The sequence below is a fragment of the Pseudorca crassidens genome, chromosome 4 (genome assembly GCF_039906515.1).
Source record: "Pseudorca crassidens isolate mPseCra1 chromosome 4, mPseCra1.hap1, whole genome shotgun sequence".
Lineage (NCBI taxonomy): Eukaryota > Metazoa > Chordata > Mammalia > Artiodactyla > Delphinidae > Pseudorca > Pseudorca crassidens.
The window spans coordinates 24,036,457-24,060,759 of NC_090299.1; the positions used below are offsets into that span (position 1 = coordinate 24,036,457).

At 33.9% G+C, this 24,303-nt stretch overlaps 1 long non-coding RNA gene across 2 annotated transcripts in view; it reads left to right on the forward strand.

Moving 5' to 3' along the window:
* The window catches only part of LOC137223095 (uncharacterized), a 153,627-nt gene extending 137,422 nt beyond the window's left edge, over positions 1–16,205 (forward strand). For both annotated transcript variants that reach the window (XR_010942716.1, XR_010942717.1), the window contains exons 3-7: positions 3,452–3,548; positions 4,505–4,620; positions 5,667–5,786; positions 7,071–7,203; positions 15,190–16,205. This is a non-coding gene — a long non-coding RNA (uncharacterized lncRNA). The remainder of the gene's footprint in view (positions 1–3,451; positions 3,549–4,504; positions 4,621–5,666; positions 5,787–7,070; positions 7,204–15,189) is intronic.
* The last annotated feature ends 8,098 nt before the right edge of the window (positions 16,206–24,303 follow it).

Below are 24,303 nucleotides of genomic sequence, written 5' to 3' on the forward strand. Positions count from 1 at the left end.
AAATCAGGAATCATGATACTCCAGTTAGTTCTTTGTCTATATTGTTTTGGCTCTTTGAGGTCTTATGTGTCTGTATACAAATTTTAGAATTATTTGTTTCAGTTTTGTGAAAAATGTCAATGGTATTTTGATATGGATTACATTGAATCTGTAGATTCCCTTGGGTAGTAGGGTCATTTTAATTAATTCTTCCAATATGTGAGCACAATATATCTTTCCATTTTTTGTGTCATCTTCAATTTCTTACATCATTGTCATAGTTTTTGGAGTGGAGATCTTTTGCCTCCTTGGTTAGATTTATTCCTAGGTATTTTACTCTTTTTGATGCTATTGTAAATGGGATTGTTTATCTTTCTAATCTTTTGTAGTTAGATCATTATGATTTCTTTCCTTATATTAACTTTTGGTTTTGTTTGTTCTTTTTTCTACTTCCTTTGTTAAACTTCTATCTGTTAAACTTGATTCAAAATAAGATCTTCAAACTATAAAAATTATCTTTAAGACTGTTTCAAGTTAAGGTAGGTCTTGTATTTTATATATTTCATAGGGAAAATGTTGGAATTTGGGCTCCACATCTTTGTATTCAAATATAGGCTATGTCACTACTATGCCAAATTTGACATTGGCAATTTACTTAATTCTTCATTGAACACATTTTTATTTACTTATTTTTATTGAGATATAGATGATTTACAGTGTTGTGTTAGTTTCTGGTGTACAGCAAAGTGACTCAGTTTATATATATTTCTTTTTCATATTATTTTTCATTATGGTTTATTACAGGATATTGAATAGAGTTCCCTGTGCTATACAGTAGGACCTTGTTGTTTATTTTATATACACTAGTTTGTATCTGCTAATCCCAAACCTGATTTATTCCTTCCCCACCCCCTTTTCCCCTTTGATAACCACAAGTTTGTTTTCTATGTTTGTGAATCTGTTTCATAAGTTCATTTGTGTCATATTTTAGATGCCACATATAAGTGATATATGGTATTTAACTTGTCTGACTGACTTCACTTAGTGTAATCATCTCTAGGTCCATCCATGTTGTTTCAAATGGCATTATTTCATTCTTTTTTATGGCTGAGAAATATTCCATTGTATATATGTACCACATCTTCTTTATTCATCTGTTGATGGACACTTAGGTTGCTTCCATGTCTTGGCTATTGTAAACAGTGCTGCTGTGAACATTGGAGTGCATCTATCTTTTCAAATTAGAGTTTTCTCCAAACATATGTCCAGGAGTAGGACTACTGGATCATATGGTAACTCTATTTTTAGCTTTTTTAAGGAGTCTCCACACTGGTTTTCATAGTGGCTTCACCAATTTACATTCCCACCAACAGTGTAGGAGGATTCCCTTTTCTAAACACTCTCTCCAGCATTTGTTACTTGTAGACATTTTAATGATGGCCATTCTGACCGGTGTGAGGTGGTACCTCACTGTAGTTTTGATTTGCATTTCTCTAATAATTAGCAATGTTGAGCATCTTTTCATACGCCAGTTGGCCATCTTCTTCATAGAAACATCTATTTAGTTCTTCTGCCCATTTTTGATTGGACTGTTTGTATATTTTGGAAATAATCCCTTGTCAATCACATCATTTGCAAATATTGTCCCCCAGTCTGTAGGTTGTCTTTTCAATTTGCTTATGGTTTCCTTTGCTGTGCAAAACCTTTTAAGTTTAATTAGGTCCCACTTCTTTTTCTTTTTCTTTTATTGATATTTCAATTGCCTTGGGAGACTGACTTAAGTAAACATTGGTAAGATTTATGTCAGAGAATGTTTTCTGTGTTCTCTTCTAGGAGTTTTATGGTGTCATGTCTCATATTTGTCTTTAACCCATTTTGAGTTTGTGTATGGTGTAAGGGAGTATTCTAACTTCATTGATTTACATGCGGCTGGCCAGTTTTCCCAATACCACTTGCTGAAGAGACTGTCTTTTAAGAACACATTTTTAAACTGCAACTTGATTGACCTTACAAGTTTTAGGTGATGACTTAGCTGTAGTTGTTTTAAAGTATCCTGTAATGCCCAACATATTCATTTAACATTTTGGTATGTATTGGAAGTCCTTTTACCCTTCACCTATGTACTCATTTCGTTAACTGATGCTCTCCATTTTTTCTGTGAAACAAAGTGACAATCACAACTCACGGGGCACTTAGTATTACTAGGCTATATTTTAATATCTACTATCCTTACATATCTGCTTCCATCAAGTACCAAGTTATGTTTATTTCCAAACGTATTTGTGCCAGTTATACTTATGACTATAGTACCTAATTAAGTATTACATAAAGTGTTAAAATATGACTGTAAAGAAGAAAAGTTTTTGCATTGAGACAAATGGTTTGGAAAAGCTACCTGAAAATATACATTCTAGCATTACGTGTGAACACAACTGTAAATGTCAGAAAGGCGCCTTAAAAAATCATGAATTATTCTTCACTTACATTTTACTTCTATTAATGAACTAAATAGAAAAAGGTTCTTATCTACCTCATCAAACAGTGGTCCAATAGATAAATATTTAAGTTTAAAGTATGTTCATATCAATTTTATAATCCCTTTTGGTTAATTGCCTATATAAATACAGTTGATCACTCCTTAAAACCCTTCTGCACTTGGCTTTCCAGACATGACCCTCTCCTGTTTCTTGCTGTACCTCATTGGCTCCTCCACACAAAATCTCAGGGCTTGTACTATCAACCCTTTGTTGGAACCTGTCTCCAGCTCTCTGATTCTCCCTCAAATCCCAGACTTGTTATAACAGATTCTGATCTGACACCTTTATTTGCATATATAATACACATCTTAAATTTAAAATGATCTCTTCTCCTTGCTTAACTCGCTTCAGGCACCCTGCTCTTTTTGTACTTCCTTAATTTTTTTTCATTTCACCAACTTTGTGGCAGCAATAGGACATAAATTCACCAGTGACAGTAAATATTATTGTGTAACAAACAGTTTTTATAGTCTCAGAATATTACGCTATGCCTAACTGAAAACTAACTGGTTTATATTGTTTGCAATTTCTTACCATTTTAAATAAGATGTATATCGAGTACATACAGATTAACTTAGACCTTATTCCTGCCTACCCAGTGAAAAGGGATGTAAATGAGCCTTCTTTATTAAGAGATACAATTTGAGGAGTAGTAATGGTTAAATATAAAGCCAATTGTGATATAGTCAAGATTATGATGAATGAACAGTGGACGTACAAAGTGACATGGTGGCTCGGAAGGAAATTCCACTTTCTGAAGAGAATGGGATAGAGGTCTTTTAAAAGGAGGGAGCTTTTAGGGGAGTCATGACAGATGAGTGATATTTGAAAAGGAAGAAACACGTAGGTTGAGCATTACAGGTATGGGAATGAGAGCCAACTAGAAATGCAGACTGAGTAATAGTAACACTCTTTTAATTTGAGATTTATTCCAGAAATGAAGAAAAGGTACCTGGGCATAAGCAGCTCATGAGATGCACCTCTCAGGCAATATGCCATGATTTAATTGACTTTGGAAGGTGGTCCACTGAGGTACGTTGGTAAAACCTCCCAAACATAATTTCAAAATTTAAAAAAAATGACTGTCATACAATATTAAGATATGCATATATTGCAAATTTAGTTAAATCTTTACTGAAAGAACCAGGCGAATAATAATGTTGGTTACTCACGAAGTCTTATTCTTATTTCTGCATTCTTCTGAATGTTCTGAGCCAGTTTTTCAAAGCCTCGTAGCTTTAGAAAATGAAAGAGAACAGTAGTAAGATTGGTTGCTTTAGACAAGAATTATAAATACAATGTAACAAATGATCTGAAGGTAATGTGCACTGCAAATATTAGATAATCCAAATTTTCTTTTACAAGTATTTCTGTGTGTGTGTGTGTGTATATATATATATATATATATATATATATATATATATATATATATATGTATGTATGTATATAATTTGCTATTAGCCAACCAGTGGTTTCTGTGGGAAAATAACTGGACGTTTAGAACACAACCATATGTCAGTTAACAACTCCTTTTGTTTGTAGAACTAAACAGCTATCAGTCAAGACTGGTGCCATACAGCCAAAGTTTCAAGGACTTTTTTCTTCTTACATAACCTACACCAGCTTTCAGTTTTTATATTCAAATGGCAGTTACTGTTTTCATGGACTTTGTCATATGGAATATATTCTAGTATTTCTGCTTTACTAATTTTTTATCACCTTAAACATGCAATGTCCATCTATTTGTTTTTTTCTTTATGTGTTATTTAAACATTTTCATTATCTTCTTCTAATGTGAAGGTATATAATCCAGTCTTTGAAAGTGGTTTTTGAAGTAGTACCAATTCTTTAAAAGATAGGAAGAATTCATCTGTAGAAGTAATAGTATCATAAGACTAGGATTATGCTTATACATATAGATTGCAAAATTTTAATTAAAATCATTAATTTTACATTTCTAATGCCTTTTGTGTTGTTTCTCCTTCCAGGTTTGAATACATACAAATATGAAAGAATTAAAGTGATTTAAATGCTCATTACTACTATGCAGAACTGAGGAAATGTAACCTCCAGGTAGTCTTAGAGCATTATACTGTGAATGCAGGTACAATCTGTTAAGAAGAATCATGCATTTCAAAAAGTAATTGGCCCTGTATTGCATTTTCTCCAGGAGAGAATTCTCCATGAGTATTAATTAAGGCATTGTCTCTGAAAAGGTATGGGATTCCTGGGCACTTACGAGTTGAAAAAAAACAAATGAGTAAAATAGGGATGTATTTTCATTGTCACATACAATTCAGGGATTTGTGCAGCCCATTTTAGCAGCTACTGTCTCAAAATGTACTAAAGGATGCTATTTAACATGACTTATTTCTGTGAAGTGTGAGACTGATTGATACTTTATAATTTAAAGATCTTTCTATAACAGGCATAATTAACCCAGAAACTGAGTTTCTTTAACAAATACAAAAAATGCTGCTTGAAAGGAATACATTGAGCATTTAAAATGCCATTTATTTTAGCATAAGGAAAACTATGATCAGTAAGTAAGCTTTGTAACTAAATGTCTCAACTACACTTATTTACAATAATTCCATGGGGAAAGTATTGAAGAAAATGTTGACAATACTGTGGACTATTCATGAATATGGTACATACATTTTTGTTGTTTTAGCATCAAAAATGAACTGAAGTGACTAAAAGATTCTCCCACCTTTCTCTCTGATCTCCATAATTAATGACTGAGATTAGTCACCATTTATCATCTGAAATAGACAGCAGCACAAAATATTGTCCTCAGAAGATGTTTGAATTTCAAGAATATTTAGAGCTAGAAATAGATTTGTTATAAGGAAAGGACCAGCAGTTCAATTATTGCACAGCACGATACTTAGAAAGCAGTTTAGGATGAATAGCCCTCTCAGTATCTACAGCAATTACAAGTTGTCAAAATATTTTTAAAAATTGTAATGGATACACTCAGTGGATATATCCAAATGGACATGGATATATCAATAATTTTCAAATTTCATATAGTAATTTTATCACTATTATCATGAATTCTATTATTCCAAATTCAAAATTTCCATTCTAAATCTTTAAGTTTTAAAATGCAATGCATTCTCAAACGTACTCCTAATTTTTCTCTAGGAAATGTTTAGGCATCTGGTCTCAAATACAGGACTTTCTCCTGTATAAATTAAATACATTAATGGCAGAAAGTTATGGAAAAATTATTTTCTTCAATGGCAGAACACAAAGGAAGTAAAGGTATTTTCACAATTCTTCTAATTTATGATCCATTATGATCCATATTATGATTCATTATGATCCATAGAGACCATTAGACTTTTATCAATGTGAAAATCATAGCTGAGAGAGGTTTGCTGATTTCTTTCCAGAAACACACTGCTAACAGAATAGTTGAGTTTTCCAAAGAAACACTCTTTTCCCTGTATTATATTTCCCTCCTTATCCCAGAGGTATAACAGGAGTAGCATCAGAGACCCTGGACTTAGATCTCAAATGCATATTCTAACACAGAACTCTATTCCCAGTAACAATAAGCAGTGTTGTGCATCGTCTAAGATGCAGTAACTATAGCCCTGTAATAAGCTGAATACATGATCAGAAATTTAATAAGATCCTGAAAAACCATCTTAGACTAATGATAAAAAGAACAGTTGATAATATAAAATGTTAGCACATTGGCCATGAACCTGAATTGGCCCAAAAATCCTCCTAAAAAATGCTACATTAACTAGAATGAAGATTCTTATGCAGTTTACAAATGAAGTGATATCTATTTTTCCTTTAAATATCAAATATGTGCTATAAAATTGGAAATGAAAAAATACATTAGAGTACAGTCTGATTCCATTTCTTCAATTAAATTTTTTATGATTTATTTTTACAGTAATTTAACATTTTAATTAAATCTGCAACTATTTTCATTTCTAAAAGATGTCCTTCATTTTGTAATACTATATAACTAAATCACTAATGAAGTGACTTTCCATTCCAATTAATAGTATCTGGTAATAATTTTAATACCATTTCTAAATGACTTAATTCTATGATTGCACTTAAACGTTGGGGAGATAAAATTGAATACAACAACCCAAATCCCTGCCTTTGTATAGTTATGTGTGAGAGTCAAAATAAACAGTTGAATATATTTTATACTTTCTTTTAGTTTTAGCATCAGCAGGGAGAAGGGGATGGATTGTTGTGTTCATCCCAGCTTGTTTTCTAGAAATTTGGGTTATAATGTAAGCAAGAAGATACAGTAAAAGAAAGCAGATGGAAACCATTAGTGTACCAACATTTCATTTCAAATGGATAGACTGCATATTTTTCAGACTGGATAAATCTCTTAAAATGTGTATGATAGAATAGTCCCTTTAATGCACACAATACATACATAGTGGTATTACTAATGCTAATACACTTATTAATGAGAGTAACTACTGTATATTGACTGCATATTTGATCTTTTCAAAGCTTCAAATATATTAACCCATTTATTGTTGCCTTAATAACCACATAATTCAGGTACTTTTATTAACTGCATTGTACAAATGAGGAAACTGAAGTTCCAAGGAATTGATAACTCGCCCGAAGTCATACAACTAATCAGATTCTACAGGAGTCATCAAACTCTGGCAGTCCGGCCCCAGATCCTGAGGTCTGTTATACCATCTTACATGTATTAAACTAAATCTTAATATTACATATGCACAGATATGTATAAACTTTAACTTTCTTATATACTTAATCATTATTAATCATGGTATTTATTCATTCCTTCAGGAAATGCACATTGTTTTTCTACATGCCAGGCGCTATTATAGATGCTAAGTATAAAGTGATGGACAGGATTGCTAATGCAAAAAGTTATTCTGACAGTTATTATAAAGTGGTAAGAAAGACCTTATTTAAGAGATCAGGCTCAACTCCAAATATAGCAAAGGCAGTTGGGGATTTATAGCCAGCTCTAGTGAGAAAGTCACTGAATGAAAAATTACTAAGAGGAGATATCAAGGGTAGGGGGACTGGCTAACCGACTCTGAATTCTTGCTACGACTGGAGGTGAAGACACAGTCCAAAGATGAGGCCGAGTCAGAAAGAGGGCTCAGGAAAGCTTCACTCAAGTTTCATTAAGGAGAGAGTCTTCATCAAGATAAACAAAGATGCTACGATTTGTAGCTTAAAATCTAGCAGACAGAAACAGTTAACAAAGGGATAAACACAGAAATTTGTGCTCCTGTTAAGGACTATAAAGAAACCAAATTAAGGTAATGCCTTGGAGAGTTACTGAGGAGGAGTTAAAGTGAGGTAGTGTTTTAAGTAACTCATGGCTTGAGGAAGGCCATTTTCAGGATATGATATTTGAACTGAATTTATTACTAGATATCAAGCCCAAAGTTGTACCTTAAAATAGCGAGGGCTTCATATTTTTTCCCACACAGTGAAAGAGGAAAAACTAATTTCCCACCTCTATTTTATAAGTTTATCTTAATAATGTTCCTTTTAAAAGCAATACAAATATTATATTCAATATATATATATAATTTTAATATATAAAATTTTAATACATCCTTAGTGATAAACCTCTTGTCTTTCTCTAATACATCAAGAGAAGGTTTAGCTTAATACAGTGAACTCAGAACATTTTCCTCATGAAAGCCTTAAGGAATCCATCAGAACTTCCATTTTATCAGGTAATTTTTAGTCTCACGTCTCTTTTATTTTACATTACCTGAGAGAGAAAAATAATTTAAAGAGAGCCCTTGACTCCAGGGAAGAGGTTTGGGAAGCTGGGAGTCGGCTCGGAAAGTGAAGGACATCGGGCCTGAAAAGTTCAGTGACTTGTCCAGGGAAACCCAGTTTGTTTGTGACAGAATCAGGAAAACAGTGCACTTCGCCCTCTCACAGCTGAACCACAGTTCTCTACTCTCCCAAGAGCAGAAAATGAACATACCTCAGGTTATTACAGGATGTTGAGTATAGCTCCCTGTGCTATACAGTGGGTCCTTATTATCTGTTTTATATATTGTGGCATCAGTGTCATTCAAGGATGTGACTGTGGAGTTCACCCAGGAGGAGTGGTGGCAGATGGACTCTGCTCAGAGGACCCTGTACAGAGATGTGATGTTGGAGAACTACAGCCACCTCGTCTCAGTGGGGTAAGAAAAAGAAGAGGAAGAGAGAGAAACTACAGGAATCTGCATCAGCCGTGTGGATGAAAAGCTCTTGGTGCTCCAGCCAGGAGGCAGGGCTCTGCCTCTGAGGTAGGAGAGCCAACTTCAGGACACTGGTCAACAAGAGACCTCCCAGCTCCACATAATATCAAACGGCGAAAATCTCCCAGAGACCTCCATCTTAACACCAGCACCCAGCTTCACTCAACGACCAGCAAGCCACAGTGCTGGAAAACCTATGCCAAACAACTAGCAAAACAGGAACACAACCCCACCCATTAGCAGAGAGGCTGCCTAAAATCATAATAAGGCCACAGACACCCCAAAACACACCACCAGACGTGAACCTGCCCACTAGAGAGACAAGATCCAGCCTCATCCACCACAACACAGGCACTAGTCCCCTCCACCAGGAAGCCTACACAACCCACTGAACCAACCTTAGCCACTGGAGACAGACATCAAAAACAGGAGGAACTACGAACCTGCAGCCTACAAAAAGGAGACCCCAAACACAGTAAGATAAGCAAAATGAGAAGACAGAAAAGCACACAGCAGATAAAGGAGCAAGATAAAAATGCACCAGACCTAACAAATGAAGAGGAAATAGGCAGTCTACCTGAAAAAGAATTCAGAATAATGATAGTAAGGATGATCCAAAATCTTGGAGATAGAATGGACAATAGAATGGACAAAATGCAAGAATCAGTTAACAAGGACCTAGAAGAACTAAAGATGAAACAAACAATGATGAACAACACAATAAATGAAATTAAAAGTACTCTAGATGGGATCAATAGCAGAATAACTGAGGGAGAAGAACGGATAAGTGACCTGGAAGATAAAATAGTGGAAATAACTACTGCAGAGCAGAATAAAGAAAAAAGAATGAAAAGAACTGAGGACAGTCTCAGAGACCTCTGGGACAACATTAAATGCACCAACATTCGAATTATAGGGGTTCCAGAAGAAGAAGAGAAAAAGAAAGGGACTGAGAAAATATTTGAAGAGATTATAGTTGAAAACTTCCCTAATATGGGAAAGGAAATAGTTAATCAAGTCCAGGAAGCACAGAGAGTCCCATACAGGATAAATACAAGGAGAAATACGCCAAGACACATATTAATCAAACTGTCAAAAATTAAATACAAAGAAAGCATATTAAAAGCAGCAAGGGAAAAACAACAAATAACACATAAGGGAGTCCCCATAAGGTTAACAGCTGATCTCAGCAGAAACCCTACAAGCCAGAAGGGAGTGGCAGGACATACTGAAAGTGATGAAGGAGAAAAACCTGCAGCCAAGACTACTCTACCCAGCAAGGATCTCATTCAGATTTGATGGAGAAATTAAAACCTTTACAGACAAGCAAAAGCTGAGAGAGTTCAGCACCACCAAACCAGCTTTACAACAAATGCTAAAGGATCTTCTCTAGGCAAGAAACACAAGAGAAGGAAAAGACCCATAATAACGAACCCAAAACAATTTAGAAAATGGGAATAGGAACATACATATCGATAATTACCTTAAATGTAAATGGACTAAATGCTCCCACCAAAAGACACAGATTAGCTGAATGGATACAAAAACAAGACCCTTATATATGCTGTCTACAAGAGACCCACTTCAGACCTAGAGACACATACAGACTGAAAGTAAGGGGATGGAAAAAGATATTCCATGCAAATGGAAACCAAAAGAAAGCTGGAGTAGCAATTCTCATATCAGACAAAATAGACTTTAAAATAAGGACTATTAAAAGAGACAAAGAAGGACACTACATAATGATCAAGGGATCGATCCAAGAAGAAGATACAACAATTGTAAATATTTATGCACCCAACATAGGAGCACCTCAATACATAAGGCAAATACTAACAGCCATAAAAGGGGAAATCGACAGTAACATATTCATAGTAGGGGACTTAAACACCCCACTTTCACCCATGGACAGATCATCCAAAATGAAATAAGGAAACACAAGCTTTAAATGACACATTAAACAAGATGGACTTAATTGATATTTATAGGACACTCCATCCAAAAACAACAGAATACACATTTTTCTCACGTGCTCATGGAACATTCTCCAGGATAGATCATATCTTAGGTCACAAATCAAGCCTCGGTAAATTTAAGAAAATTGAAATTGTATCAAGTATCTTTTCTGACCACAACGCTATGAGACTAGATATCAATTACAGGAAAAGATCTGTAAAAAATACAAACACATGGAGGCTAAACAATACACTACTTAATAATGAAGTGATCACTGAAGAAATCAAAGAGGAAATCAAAAAATACCTAGAAACAAATGACAATGGAGACACAACGACCCAAAACCTGTGGGATGCAGCAAAAGCAGTTCTAAGGGGGAAGTTTATAGCAATACAAGCCCACCTTAAGAAGCAGGAAACATCTCGAATAAACAACCTAACCTTGCACCTAAGGCAATTAGAGAAAGAAGAACAAAAAAACCCCAAAACTAGCAGAAGGAAAGAAATCATAAAAATCAGATCAGAAATAAATGAAAAAGAAATGAAGGAAACAATAGCAAAGATCAATAAAACTAAAAGCTGGTTCTTTGAGAAGATAAACAAAATAGATAAACCACTAGCCAGACTCATCAAGAAAAAAAGGGAGAAAAATCAATAGAATTAGAAATGAAAAAGGAGAGCTAACAACTGACTCTGCAGAAATAAAAGAGATCATGAGAGATTACTACAAGCAACTCTATGCCAATAAAATGGACAACCTGGAAGAAATGGACAAATTCTTAGAAATGCACAACCTGCCAAGACTGAATCAGGAAGAAATAGAAAATACGAATAGACCAATCACAAGCACTGAAATTGAAACTGTGATTAAAAATCTTCCAACAAACAAAAGCCCAGGACCAGGTGGCTTCACAGGCGAATTCTATCAAACATTTAGAGAAGAGCTAACACCTATCCTTCTCAAACTCTTCCAAAATATAGCAGAGGGAGAAACACTCCCAAACTCCTTCTACGAGGCCACCATCACCTTGATACCAAAACCAGACAAGGATGTCACAAAGAAAGAAAACTACAGGCCAATATCACTGATGAACATAGATGCAAAAATCCTCAACAAAATACTAGCAAACAGAATCCAACAGCACATTAAAAGGATCATACACCATGATCAAGTGGGGTTTATTCCAGGAATGCAAGGATTCTTCAATATACGCAAATCTATCAATGTGATAAACCATATTAACAAATTGAAGGAGAAAAACCATATGATCATCTCAATAGATGCAGAGAAAGCTTTTGACAAAATTCAACACCCATTTATGATAAAAACCCTGCAGAAAGTAGGCATAGAGGGAACTTTCCTCAACATAATAAAGGCCATATATGACAAACCCACAGCCAACATCATCCTCAATGGTGAGAAATTGAAACCATTTCCACTAAGATCAGGAAAAAGACAAGGTTTCCCACTCTCACCACTGTTATTCAACATCGTTTTGGAAGTTTTAGCCACAGCAATCAGAGAAGAAAAGGAAATAAAAGGAATCCAAATCGGAAAAGAAGAAGTAAAGCTGTCACTGTTTGCAGATGACATGATCCTATACATAGAGAACCCTAAAGATGCTACCAGAAAACTACTAGAGCTAATCAATGAATTTGGTAAAGTGGCAGGATAGAAAATTAATGCACAGAAATCTCTGGCATTCCTATATACTAATGATGAAAAATCTGAAAGTGAAATCAAGAAAACACTCCCATTTACCATTGCAACAAAAAGAATAAAATATCTAGGAATAAACCTACCTAAGGAGACAAAAGACCTGTATGCAGAAAATTACAAGACACTGATGAAAGAAATTAAAGATGATACAAATAGATGGAGAGATATACCATGTTCTTGGATTGGAAGAATCAACATTGTGAAAATGACTCTACTACCCAAAGCAATCTATAGATTCAATGCAATCCCTATAAAACTACCACTGGCATTTTTCACAGAACTAGAACAAAAAATTTTGCAATTTGTATGGAAACACAAAATACCCCGAATAGCCAAAGCAATCTTGAGAACGAAAGAAGGAACTGGAGGAATCAGACTCCCTGACTTCAGACTATACTACAAAGCTACAGTTATCAAGACGGTATGGTACTGGCACAAAAATAGAAAGATAGATCAATGGAACAGGATAGAAAGCCCAGAGATAAACCCATGCACATATGGGCACCTTATCTTTGATAAAGGTGGCAGGAATGTACAGTGGAAAAAGGACAGCCTCTTCAATAAGTGGTGCTGGGAAAACTGGACAGGTACATGTAAAAGTATGAGATTAGATCACTCCCTAACACCATATACAAAAATAAGCTCAAAATGGATTAAAGACCTAAATGTAAGGCCAGAAACTATCAAACTCTTAGAGGAAAACATAGGCAGAACACTCTATGACATAAATCACAGCAAGATCCTTTCTGACCCACCTCCTAGAGGAATGGAAATAAAAACAAAAATAAACAAATGGGACCTAATGAAACTTCAAAGCTTTTGCACAGCAAAGGAAACCATAAACAAGACCAAAAGACAACCCTCAGAATGGGAGAAAATATTTGCAAATGAAGCAACCGACAAAGGATTAATCTCCAAAATTTACAAGCAGCTCATGCAGCTCAATAACAAGAAAACAAACAACCCAATCCAAAAATGGGCAGAAGACCTAAATAGACATTTCTCCAAAGAAGATATACAGACTGCCAACAAACACATGAAAGAATGCTCAACATCATTAATCATTAGAGAAATGCAAATCAAAACTACAATGAGATATCATCTCACACCAGTCAGAATGGCCATCATCAAAAAATCTAGAAACAATAAATGCTGGAGAGGGTGTGGAGAAAAGGGAACACTCTTGCACTGCTAGTGGGAATGTGAATTGGTTCAGCCACTATGGAGGACAGTATGGAGGTTCCTTAAAAAACTACAAATAGAACTACCATATGACCCAGCAATCCCACTGCTGGGCATATACCCTGAGAAAACCAAAATTCAAAAAGAGTCATGTACCAAAATGTTCATTGCAGCTCTTTACAATAGCCCGGAGATGGAAACAACCTAAGTGCCCATCATCGGATGAATGGATAAAGAAGATGTGGCACATATATACAATGGAATATTACTCACGAAATTGAGCTATTTGTAATGAGGTGGATAGACCTAGAGTCTGTCATACAGAGTGAAGTAAGTCAGAAAGAAAAAGACAAATACCGTATGCTAACACATATACATGGAATTTAAGAAAAAAAATGTCATGAAGAACCTAGGGGTAAAGCAGGAATAAAGACGCAGACCTCCTAGAGAACAGACTTGAGGTTATGGGGAGGGGGAAGGGTGAGCTGTGACAGGGCGAGAGAGAGTCATGGCATATACACACTAACAAACGTAGTAAGGTAGATAGCTAGTGGGAAGCAGCCGCATGGCACAGGGATATTGGCTCGGTGCTTTGTGACAGCCTGGAGGGGTGGGATAGGGAGGGTGGGAGGGAGGGAGACGCAAGAGGGAAGACATATGGGAACATATGTTTATGTATGACTGATTCGCTTTGTTATGGGGCAGAGGCTGACACACCATTGTAGAGCAATTATACCCCAATGAAGATGTTAAAAAAAATAATAATAATTTATAATGGATTAATTTTACTTAAGTTTTCTTATATTTTCATAGAATTAGTAAAAATATCATACAAAATAAAAAAAAAAAAAAGAGAGAGCCCTTTCTCCTGACACATTAAACCACACTAGTGGATAACTTTTTTCTGGGTATTTTTTCTAGGCAGGGTTTCCTATTGATCTTTATGAGGGGAGGGGTATTTTGAAATGTGTAAAGAAAGCAATGCAACGTAACAAACAGTCTTATATATAAAAGAAAATTCAATTATAATAGGGAATTGACTTTGAAATTGGATCAATAAACAACTCTGAAGAGGACAAGAGCTGAAAGAGTAATGCTCAATCTTACTTATACCTTATATTCCCTTACCTAAGAAATAAATTATACAAGGTGAGTTGAAAGAAATATTAACTAGTCACAAATACGTCACTTGGGCAAACAAATATGAGGGGAAAGATGTTTTAAGGAAAATGTAGAGATTGAAAGCTTTCTAGTATGTTTGTGATAGGCTGACCTCACAGAGAAGAGCTGCATAGTAAAGTAGAAAAGCTAAACCTTCCCTTGGTGTCATTATTCAAAGATTTTTTTGTCATTATTCAAAGATTTTTTTCTTCTTCTAGATTGACTGCAATATAGTTGACATACAGTACTGAATAAGTTTAATTTCAAAGCTTTCTTTTAAAATACAGTTACTTCTATAACAAAATTTCTTTAAGGCATTGATTATGACAAATTTGGGGTTTTTAAAAACAATTTTTTGATTCATTTTCAGGTATAAATATTGTGACTATTTCAAATATTTTCTCATATAGGCTTCTTTCAATGTACTTCCAAAGACCAAAAAAAGATGCGTACATCCAACTCAGAATGTGACACAGTTGTTCAGTAAGAAGTAAAGTGGAGGGAACATTGTTACTCAAATAATGAAAATGAGAAGAATACCTGTCTTATTTACTTTAAGGGATTTCTGACTGTTGAAAACATATTCAAAATAATAAATTCAAATAAAATTAAAGATGACGTGAAAATATATAAGCTATGGAATGGATTAAATGCAAATGACAAGCATGTATGTACAAAGGTGCATATGTATACGCCATCAAGTAAGAATACATAAATTGTAAAGAGTAGAAGATTTTAAACTTTGTTTTTCAAATGATAACCTGCAATAGTTGAAATTTACATTTGACTTAGAAATTATATAATTAAGCATTGATTTACTGTGCCCCTAACTTCATAGCCTTCACTTTACATTGGTCAGCATGAATTATAAGTGTCAAATGATGGCTGCTTATAAATGTTGTAGCTATACTTTATAAACTAACAGGCCAAGAGATAATTGATTTTATTTTTCTCAGCATTATAAATCATACATCAGTTTAGGTGTTTCTATTAGATATGATACCAGTTTGGTCCCAGCTTTTTAAAAGAATAATAACATGGGCAGCCGTAGTGTAGTAGAAATCATTTTTAACACTATATGAAAAGAAGTAAATGCAATATGTGTTTTACAATGGCAGAAAATTTTTGCAGGAAAAAAAGCCTGTAAGAAATATAACATGTTCTGTAATTTAGCAACAATTATCAATGTGATAGGTTGAAAATCATGATATTGCTTACCTATAAAATGTATTGTGACAACTTATAGATGTGAATAAAATTTAATTTCTATCTGAAGATGATTCTTGCATTAAAAATTGTAGAATTTGGAATCTACTTTATTGAATTGTCATTTACTTTTAGCTATACTTTTAGAAAATAAATCTTTAGAAGTAGCAAGTAATGAATGATTGCAGATGATTGTTGAAAATATGGCATCATGTTTTATTTTGGATAATAAATTTTAAAATAAATATCCTGATCAACTTTCTTTAAAATCTTCTTCATGTCAGTGTGCCTCTTTGAAAATGTTTTCTCAAAGGTGTTATTAAAATCAAACAGAGAAGTAATTTAGATATTAGTTGCTAGGAGTTTCGTAACAAAAGTCCATTGGTTAGAATACACCAACTGAAGTTCTAGAGTCTAGAAGTCCGAGAGCAATATTCTGGCCAATTACCTTTCTGGTGTGAATGCTTCCTGACTTGTAGCCACCTTCTTGCTGTGCCCTCGTATGTCCCTTTCTTGGTTCCTGTGCACACAGAGAGACATTGAGAGTGTGCAAGCTCTGGTATCTCTTCTTAAAAGGACATTAATCCTATCAGATCAGGCCTCCACCCTAATAATCTCATTTAACCTTAATTATTTCCTTAGAGGCCCCATCTCCAAATACAGACACACTGGTGGTGTGGGCTTCAATGTATGGAAGTATGAATTTTGGAGGGACACAAACTATGGAAGTATGAATTTTGGAGGGACACAAACATTCAATCTCTAACAAAGAGATATATTATCATCTCTGAGTCATGGTGCCATCAACCAAGCCTAGATTGGATAATCTAACAAGTAAGAAGAAAGCTCATTTGTTAACATTAAAATCTTTAAATACATACGTGGTACTGTAAATAATTTCTAGAGGTTAATGGTAGCTGCTTAAATCAAACTCTATACATCCACACCTCAAAAATATCTAAATTTGAGAGTAATATAAGTTCATACATGACTTACGACTTCAACATTACTAGGAGACAGAATACCAAAAACTTCAAATTAACAGTATGTGGAGAAATAAATCCAAATTCCATCTGTGATCCTACTCTCACTGTAAGACAAATGGGGAAGGGGAGCCAGAGGAGGCTCAGTTTTTTAAAAAGGGAGGGTTTGGAGTAAAGAATAATTTCAAAAGGACAGGAAAACCTACCACCAGAAAGACACCATCCAGGACTAAATGTCAAATGAAGATATTATGACTTGGTAGCACAGGAAATGCACTTGAAAGTGCACTGGAATGAAACATTGATTCTGGGGTACAATCACATAAATAGAAAAGGAATGACAATGAAGGATGAAGGGAATGTAAGTATCCTGCAGAAATAAAAAGGAAACAGTAACAACACAGGCTAAGCCATTCTCTCACCACCTACCACTAACTCTGTTCAATAAAGAAATTGTACTTCACTATAGAGACCAAAAAAGGCACTCCTGAACATGAGACTGTTTCCAAAAGGCACAGGAACAGAAAAAAGCAAACTACAGACTAATCTCCTTAAGAAGAAAACAGAAATGCAAATTATTTCAGTTGATGAAAATGTCTAGAACAATAAATTTTAAACCTAAGTGCAAAAAGGAACAAACTAGAAGTGGATCTAGTTTTGATCAAACTCAGGGGAAAAAAGTTGAAGGAAAAAACCCATATCAGTTTTTTTTTAAATTACAAGAATTTAACTTATTATAGATATGGAAGAAAACAAATAGGAAAGTGATATATATATATACATATATATATATATATATATATACATATATATATATATATATATACATATATATATATATATATATATATATATATACACACACACACACACACACTTGGTACCCAAAGTATCTATGTAGGTATATAATATGGGGAGTTAATATTCAGTCATAATTTCACTTTCAATAAACAGCATGCACGATCTTAAGTCTCTCTTCCTTGTGCTAAGACGATTTGCTTTAATTGATTTACTAAAATGTATTTTCATGTCTATAATATCTAATAATAAAAGGCTGGCATTTTTATGTCTTCCTTAATTTTTCTAATAATTATTTTTTATCTTGCAAAATATCAGTCTACATTACATTGGGGGAAACAGTCATTAAAGAGATTGAGAAGCTATATAGTTTACGTTACTTAAAATGTATATACAAAACATCCCTATATGTTTCATAATGCTATTCAAAGCTACATATCAAATATATTAGATTGGTATATGTATAATGTATATGATATACAGAGAGAGATTATACGACCACATTCTACTTTGTGGCCATGTAGTATCCATACAAATGCACACTTACATAACACAATCTGTTCCTTCTTTTAAGCACGTATATGATAGAATGGAAGGATTTCCAGCACTGTGAATAAAACAAATAATTAAAATAAATAGTAAATAAATAAAACTTGAATGGGGTCCTATACTGACCACTGATGATAGTTTCATTAGTTAAGCATGAAATGAGCTAATCTTTCTAAATCCAAGAAAATTTAAAATATAATATGTGACAATCCAAAATTATGCTAAAATACTATAATCCTTTACTTGTATTTTGAGAACCCCTTGAAAGTGATCCAAATCCTTAGTCAATAACATTTTTTTAAAAATTGTACCTTTCATCCATTTAAACACACTTGGTGGTTCTGCCTGTGCTTATTATTTTCATCCGTATCTCTCTCTCAAACAAAATATAGGAACATTTTCTTTTCATCCTGCAATTTTAGGACTGTATCTTCTCTTTTCTATTGGTATGATAATGTATAATTGCTTGTGCACTGGGGCTAAGCCCTCTTTCCTCTCAATTCTGAAATTCTGTTCCTTTATCTCCTTCACCCTGGTTTTACCTGTTTAAGGCGTTTAACTCCACAAATCCTTATCTAACACAAAGTAGACACTTTGTGAGAGTTGGAAAAGGGGCCGAGGTATGGAGGGGTGATAAGGTGGGTAAAATTGTAGAGAAACTAGGCCTACAAAAAGAATTTCTTTGGCAAGATGGACAAAAAAGTTGTTAGCTATTCAGAGATGAGGTGTTTATTCTCTCGTGTATATATATATATATATATATATATATATATATATATATTTATAAAAGACAATTCAGTCTCATCAGTGCTGCAATATTTAACAACTATTTTTCTTATATCAAATTAGCTGACATTAAGAAAGTCTAATAGTACTTAAATCTTACATGTTACTTAGGAGAGAAGGGGCTATACTTTTTATTTTCAGGGGCTTTCAGAGATATAATTAACTGATAAATTACATATTTTTTTGGAAAGCCACAAGCACTGTAGGAAAAAAATAATAAGAGCTTGCCTAGAGTGTTCAAAAAGAGCAAGGGTAAGAGTGAGGCTGGAACTCAGTGAGTGAGTGAAGGAGAGAAACCAGAGCAGGTCAGAGAGTTTGGGGTTAAATGGACAATATGAAACCTGCAGGCCAAGGTATGGACGTTGGCTTTTAGTCTTAGTGAAAAGGAGAATCATGACAGAGTTTAAGCAGAGGAGTGACAAACTCAAACTGGTATTTTAAAAGAATCACTCTACCATTTTGAGGAAAATACTGTAAGAGGTCACGTGTAGTAGCAGAAGTATCTGTTAGGAAGCTGTAACAGAAACCTTGATCAGAATACATTTGGGGTGATAACAAAAGAGGTAGTATACAGGTATTAGGTAATTCATACATTTTGAGGTTAGGGAAAACAGGAATTTCTGAAGTATTGGGCGAGTGGTATGAAAAGGAGCAGTCATGGAGGCTTGAGGTGCCTGTGCAACTGGAAAATTATGAATCCTGACTGAGATGAGTAAGGTGAAAGGTGGACTATGTGTGGAATTAGACACATTTGAAAGTGTTTCACATTCTAGAAGAGATTTCAAGTACTCAGCTTGATATATGGGTATGTAGTTCCAGACACAACATAACAAATCTTTTCATATTTACTAAATCAACTGAATGAAAGTCCTATCTTGGTATCAATTTTCATCAGAATATCTTTTCATATGTGCTCCAGCCATTTAGATTTCTGTGTGAGAGGATTATCCATTCCTAACCTTTTTTCTGTCAGTTTTTCTATGGAGTTGTCTTAAATTCTTGCCTTAAATTAACTTATTAACAATTAAATTAAATTAATTAAATGCTCAAATCCTGTATATTAAGGACAAGACTTCTAGTTTGAGATTCTGAATAGACCACATCAAGGGATGCAGGGAGGAGGAGAAGTGGGTGCTTTGGGTGGAGTTACACATTTCTAACATCTGTTAAAATATAAAGTACATACCAGACTCAGAAATATTGTTCAGCTAAACAGACAGGTTAGGTTTACATGATGAACATGAATTCTGGAGACAGACTGCTCAGATTCACACCCCAGCTCTGCTAATTGCACGGTGTTAGGTAAATTTCCTTTTTCTTTTTGCCTCAGTTTTTTCATTTGTTTGGGTTGCCTTTTTAAAAATTTGTTTGATATGTAGGCTGGGGTAAGTGGAATGACATTGCATAGAGGATCACTGGATATTACAGTTGACCCTTGAACAGCTCTGGGGCTAGGAACACCAACTTTCCACACAGTCAAAAATCTGTGCATAACTTTACAGTCGACCCCCAGTATTCACATTTGCAGATTCAACCAACCATGGGTCATGTAGTACGGTAGTACATATTTACTGAAAAACATCCACATATAAATGGATCCACACAGTTCAATCCCAAGTTGTTTAAGTTCAAGGGTACTACACATCTTATTCATCCACCTTTGTATTTCATTTTGCTTTGTAGTGATCATATCATTCTTTTAGAATTAGAATTTAAGAAATTTTAAAACTTCTAGTTTTTGCATCTTATAAGTAATTTATATTGCTATATTTTTATGTTTTTATTGTATTTATAAAATACATATTTATTCAATTAAAAAATTGATGTATACCTAAATTATTCCCTTGCTTATTGAAGTACTCCATTGAAAATATTTATTGTTATGAACTATTGTTAGATAAACTTTTTGGATTATTCACTCAAAATTCCTTCTGAGAATGCAGAGTATAATCAGTGCCTTCTGGTGGTCTACATGGATAGGAATCCACATCTTGGCAGTTTACCTAATTCCACCAGCAAAAGGTATGTGCTGGCTTAATGCCTTGGTCAAACATGGGTATGAGCATGCCAAAGTTGTCTGCCAGCAATCTTTACTGACCTGAGCCTGAATCTCTGTCAATGAGGTCTTTTAATGTGGGATTTTAATGCCTGAATTTGATTTTTAAAAATTAAAATGTTTACTTTTCAACTATGACATTTTTCCTATACAAAAATAAGCCTTTGAGAACATCATTCAGGCTAGCCCAAATGAGCTTATGTTTCCAACAAATAATTCCATCATTTGTCTTTCCATATCTGCTTCAGTTTGACACTTAAATTTAGCAACTTTCCCTAAAGCCAGTTGAAGATCTTCTTTTCCTTTTCATGACACAGACTAAACTTTTATCTATGGAAATTCATATTTTACTGAAGTATTCTTTTTTATTTACTCTTGTGGAGAAATGCCTCAGTCTTTCATTACCTTATTTAACTTCTAGTCATTTCAGTTAGATTTATTTCAAGCAACATTTAAAAAAGTACTGTATGCCAAAAATATACTGTCACCATTTTGCAAAGATGAAAAAATGTGAACCCTGTTATCCTCAGGTAATGTAGCTTACAAGTATGCATTGTTTCCTTAGCTTTTGGCATCCATAGAGCACTCAACTGGAATTCATGTCCCCACAGACTAATAGTTTCATGAAATTTAATAAAGATTCAAATCAATTTTAAATAAAACCTGTTATATCAGTAGGAGGAATAAATTTGTTTGCAGTCCTCCAGTAGACAAGTAAATCTGGTTTATGATATTTTTAAAAAAACCCAAGAGTCATAGGGAAGTCTCTACAACCATTAACTTTTTTCTCAATAATTATTTCTGTTAAATTAGAATATGCTAACTTATAATTGTATGCCATAAGAATGCTAGCAAATACTTGAAAACTCATAAATTGTATGTATGTAAATTGAATGTAAATCCAGAAATTATGGAGAAGTTTCTCATTGAAGATTACTTTCAGCATCTTAGAAGCTAAATTAACAAGCCTATTACTCTCGTTGAAATATTGCATTTTTCATCTTCAGAGTCAGTGGCAAATGGATTCTCTTTATAATCTTTTCTTAAATTGAGCTCTTTATTTCTTCCTGCCCACTGGAACATGGGAAAGTGTTTGTTAAAACAACCCCAATCATCATTTTATCTTCCTGATGGATTAAAACAAATCATAAACAAAAATCCAAAAATATATGGAAATTAAACACCACAAACTGCACACCATTGGGTCAAATGAGAAATCAAAAGGGGAATTAGAAAATATCTTGAGATACATGAAAATAAAAACATAGCATACCAAAATTTATGGCATGTAGTAAAAGCAGTAATAAGAGGGAAATTTATAGTGGTAAATGTCTGCATTTTAAAAAGAAAGTATCTCAAATCAACAACCAAAATTTACACCTCAAAAAACTAAGAAAAGAACAAACTAAATCCGAATTTAGCAGAAGGAAGGAAATAATACAGATTAGAGCAGATATAAATAAAATAGAGAATAGAAAAACAGAGAAGAAAGTACCACTGAAACTACGAATTGATTCTTTGAGGAAAAAAAAAAAACAGAATTAACCAGACTTTAGCTTGATGACTAATAAAAATAAAGACCCAACTGACATCAGAAAAGAGGAGGCATTACAATGGATGCCACAGAAATAAAATTATGAGACTACTATGAACAATTATATACCATCAAATTGGATAACACAGAAGAAATGGATACATTCCCAGAAACATGCAACCTACCAAGATTGAATGATAAAGAAAATCTGAACAGACTCACAACAAATAGGGAGACTTGTAATCGATAATCGAAAACCTCCCAATAAAGGAAAGCCCAGCACCGGAGATATGACATCAGTGAAGAATTCTATGAAACATAAAGAAAAAATAAACCCAATCCTTCTCAAACTCTTCCAAAAAATTGTAAATGAGGGAACACTTCTCAAATTTTTTTATGAGTCCAATATTACCCTGATACCAAAACCAGACAAAGACACCACAAGAAAAGATTACAGACCAATATCCTTAATAAGTATTGATGCAAAAATCCTCCGTAAAACACTAGCAAGCCAAATTCAACAGCACATTAAAAGGATTATACATCATGAACAAGAAGGATTTATCCCTGGGACGCAAGGTGATTCAACATGTGAAAATCAATAAATGTAACACAACACATTAACAAAACAAAAGACAAAGATCACAAGAGAATCTCAACTGATGCAGAAAACGTATTTGACAGAGCCCAACACTCTTTCAGAATAAAAACATCACAAAATATGATTGAAGAAAATTACCTCAACATAATAAATATCTCACATATGAATATCTCACAGCTAACACAATACTCATTGGTGAGAAACTGAAAGTTTTTTCTCTATGATCAGGAACAAGGCAAGGATGACCACTCTTGCTACTTCTATTCAATATATTATAAGAAGTCCCAGCTAAAGAAATTAGGCAATAAGAAGAAATAAAATAATATTCTATATAGAAAACCCTTAAGATTGCACACACACAAAAATATTAGACCTAATAAATGAATTTAGCACAGTTGCAAGGTATTAAAGAAACACCAAAAAAGATCTGTTGAATTTCTATACAATGAACAATCTGAAAGGGAATTAAGGAAACAATGCTATTTACGATAACATCAAAAATAACAAAATATTGGGAAAAATTGTATCAAGGATGCAAAAAACATGCATACTCAAAACTATAAAACATTGCTGATACAGACTTTAAAAGGCACAAATAAATGGAAAGACATCTAATGTTCATGGGTAGGAAGACTTCATAATGTTAAAGTGTCTATCCTATGCAAAGTGATCTACAAAATAAAAGAAATCCCTACCAAATGCCAAAGGCATTTTTTATTTTTTGGAGCAATAGAAAAATCCATTATAAAATTCATAGGGAATCTTAGAAAACCCTGAGTAGCCAAAATAATTTTGAGAAAGAAGAACAAAGTTAAAGGTCTCAAACTTCCTAATTCTAAAACATATCATATAGCTACAATAATCAAAAGAGTATGTTATTTGCTTAAAAACATATATAGACCAATGGGACGGAAAAGAGCTCAGAAATAAACCCATGTGTACATGGTCAAATGATCTCATGTTAAGTATTTTTACCACAATAATAAAAAAAAAAAATGTCAGATCAAACTT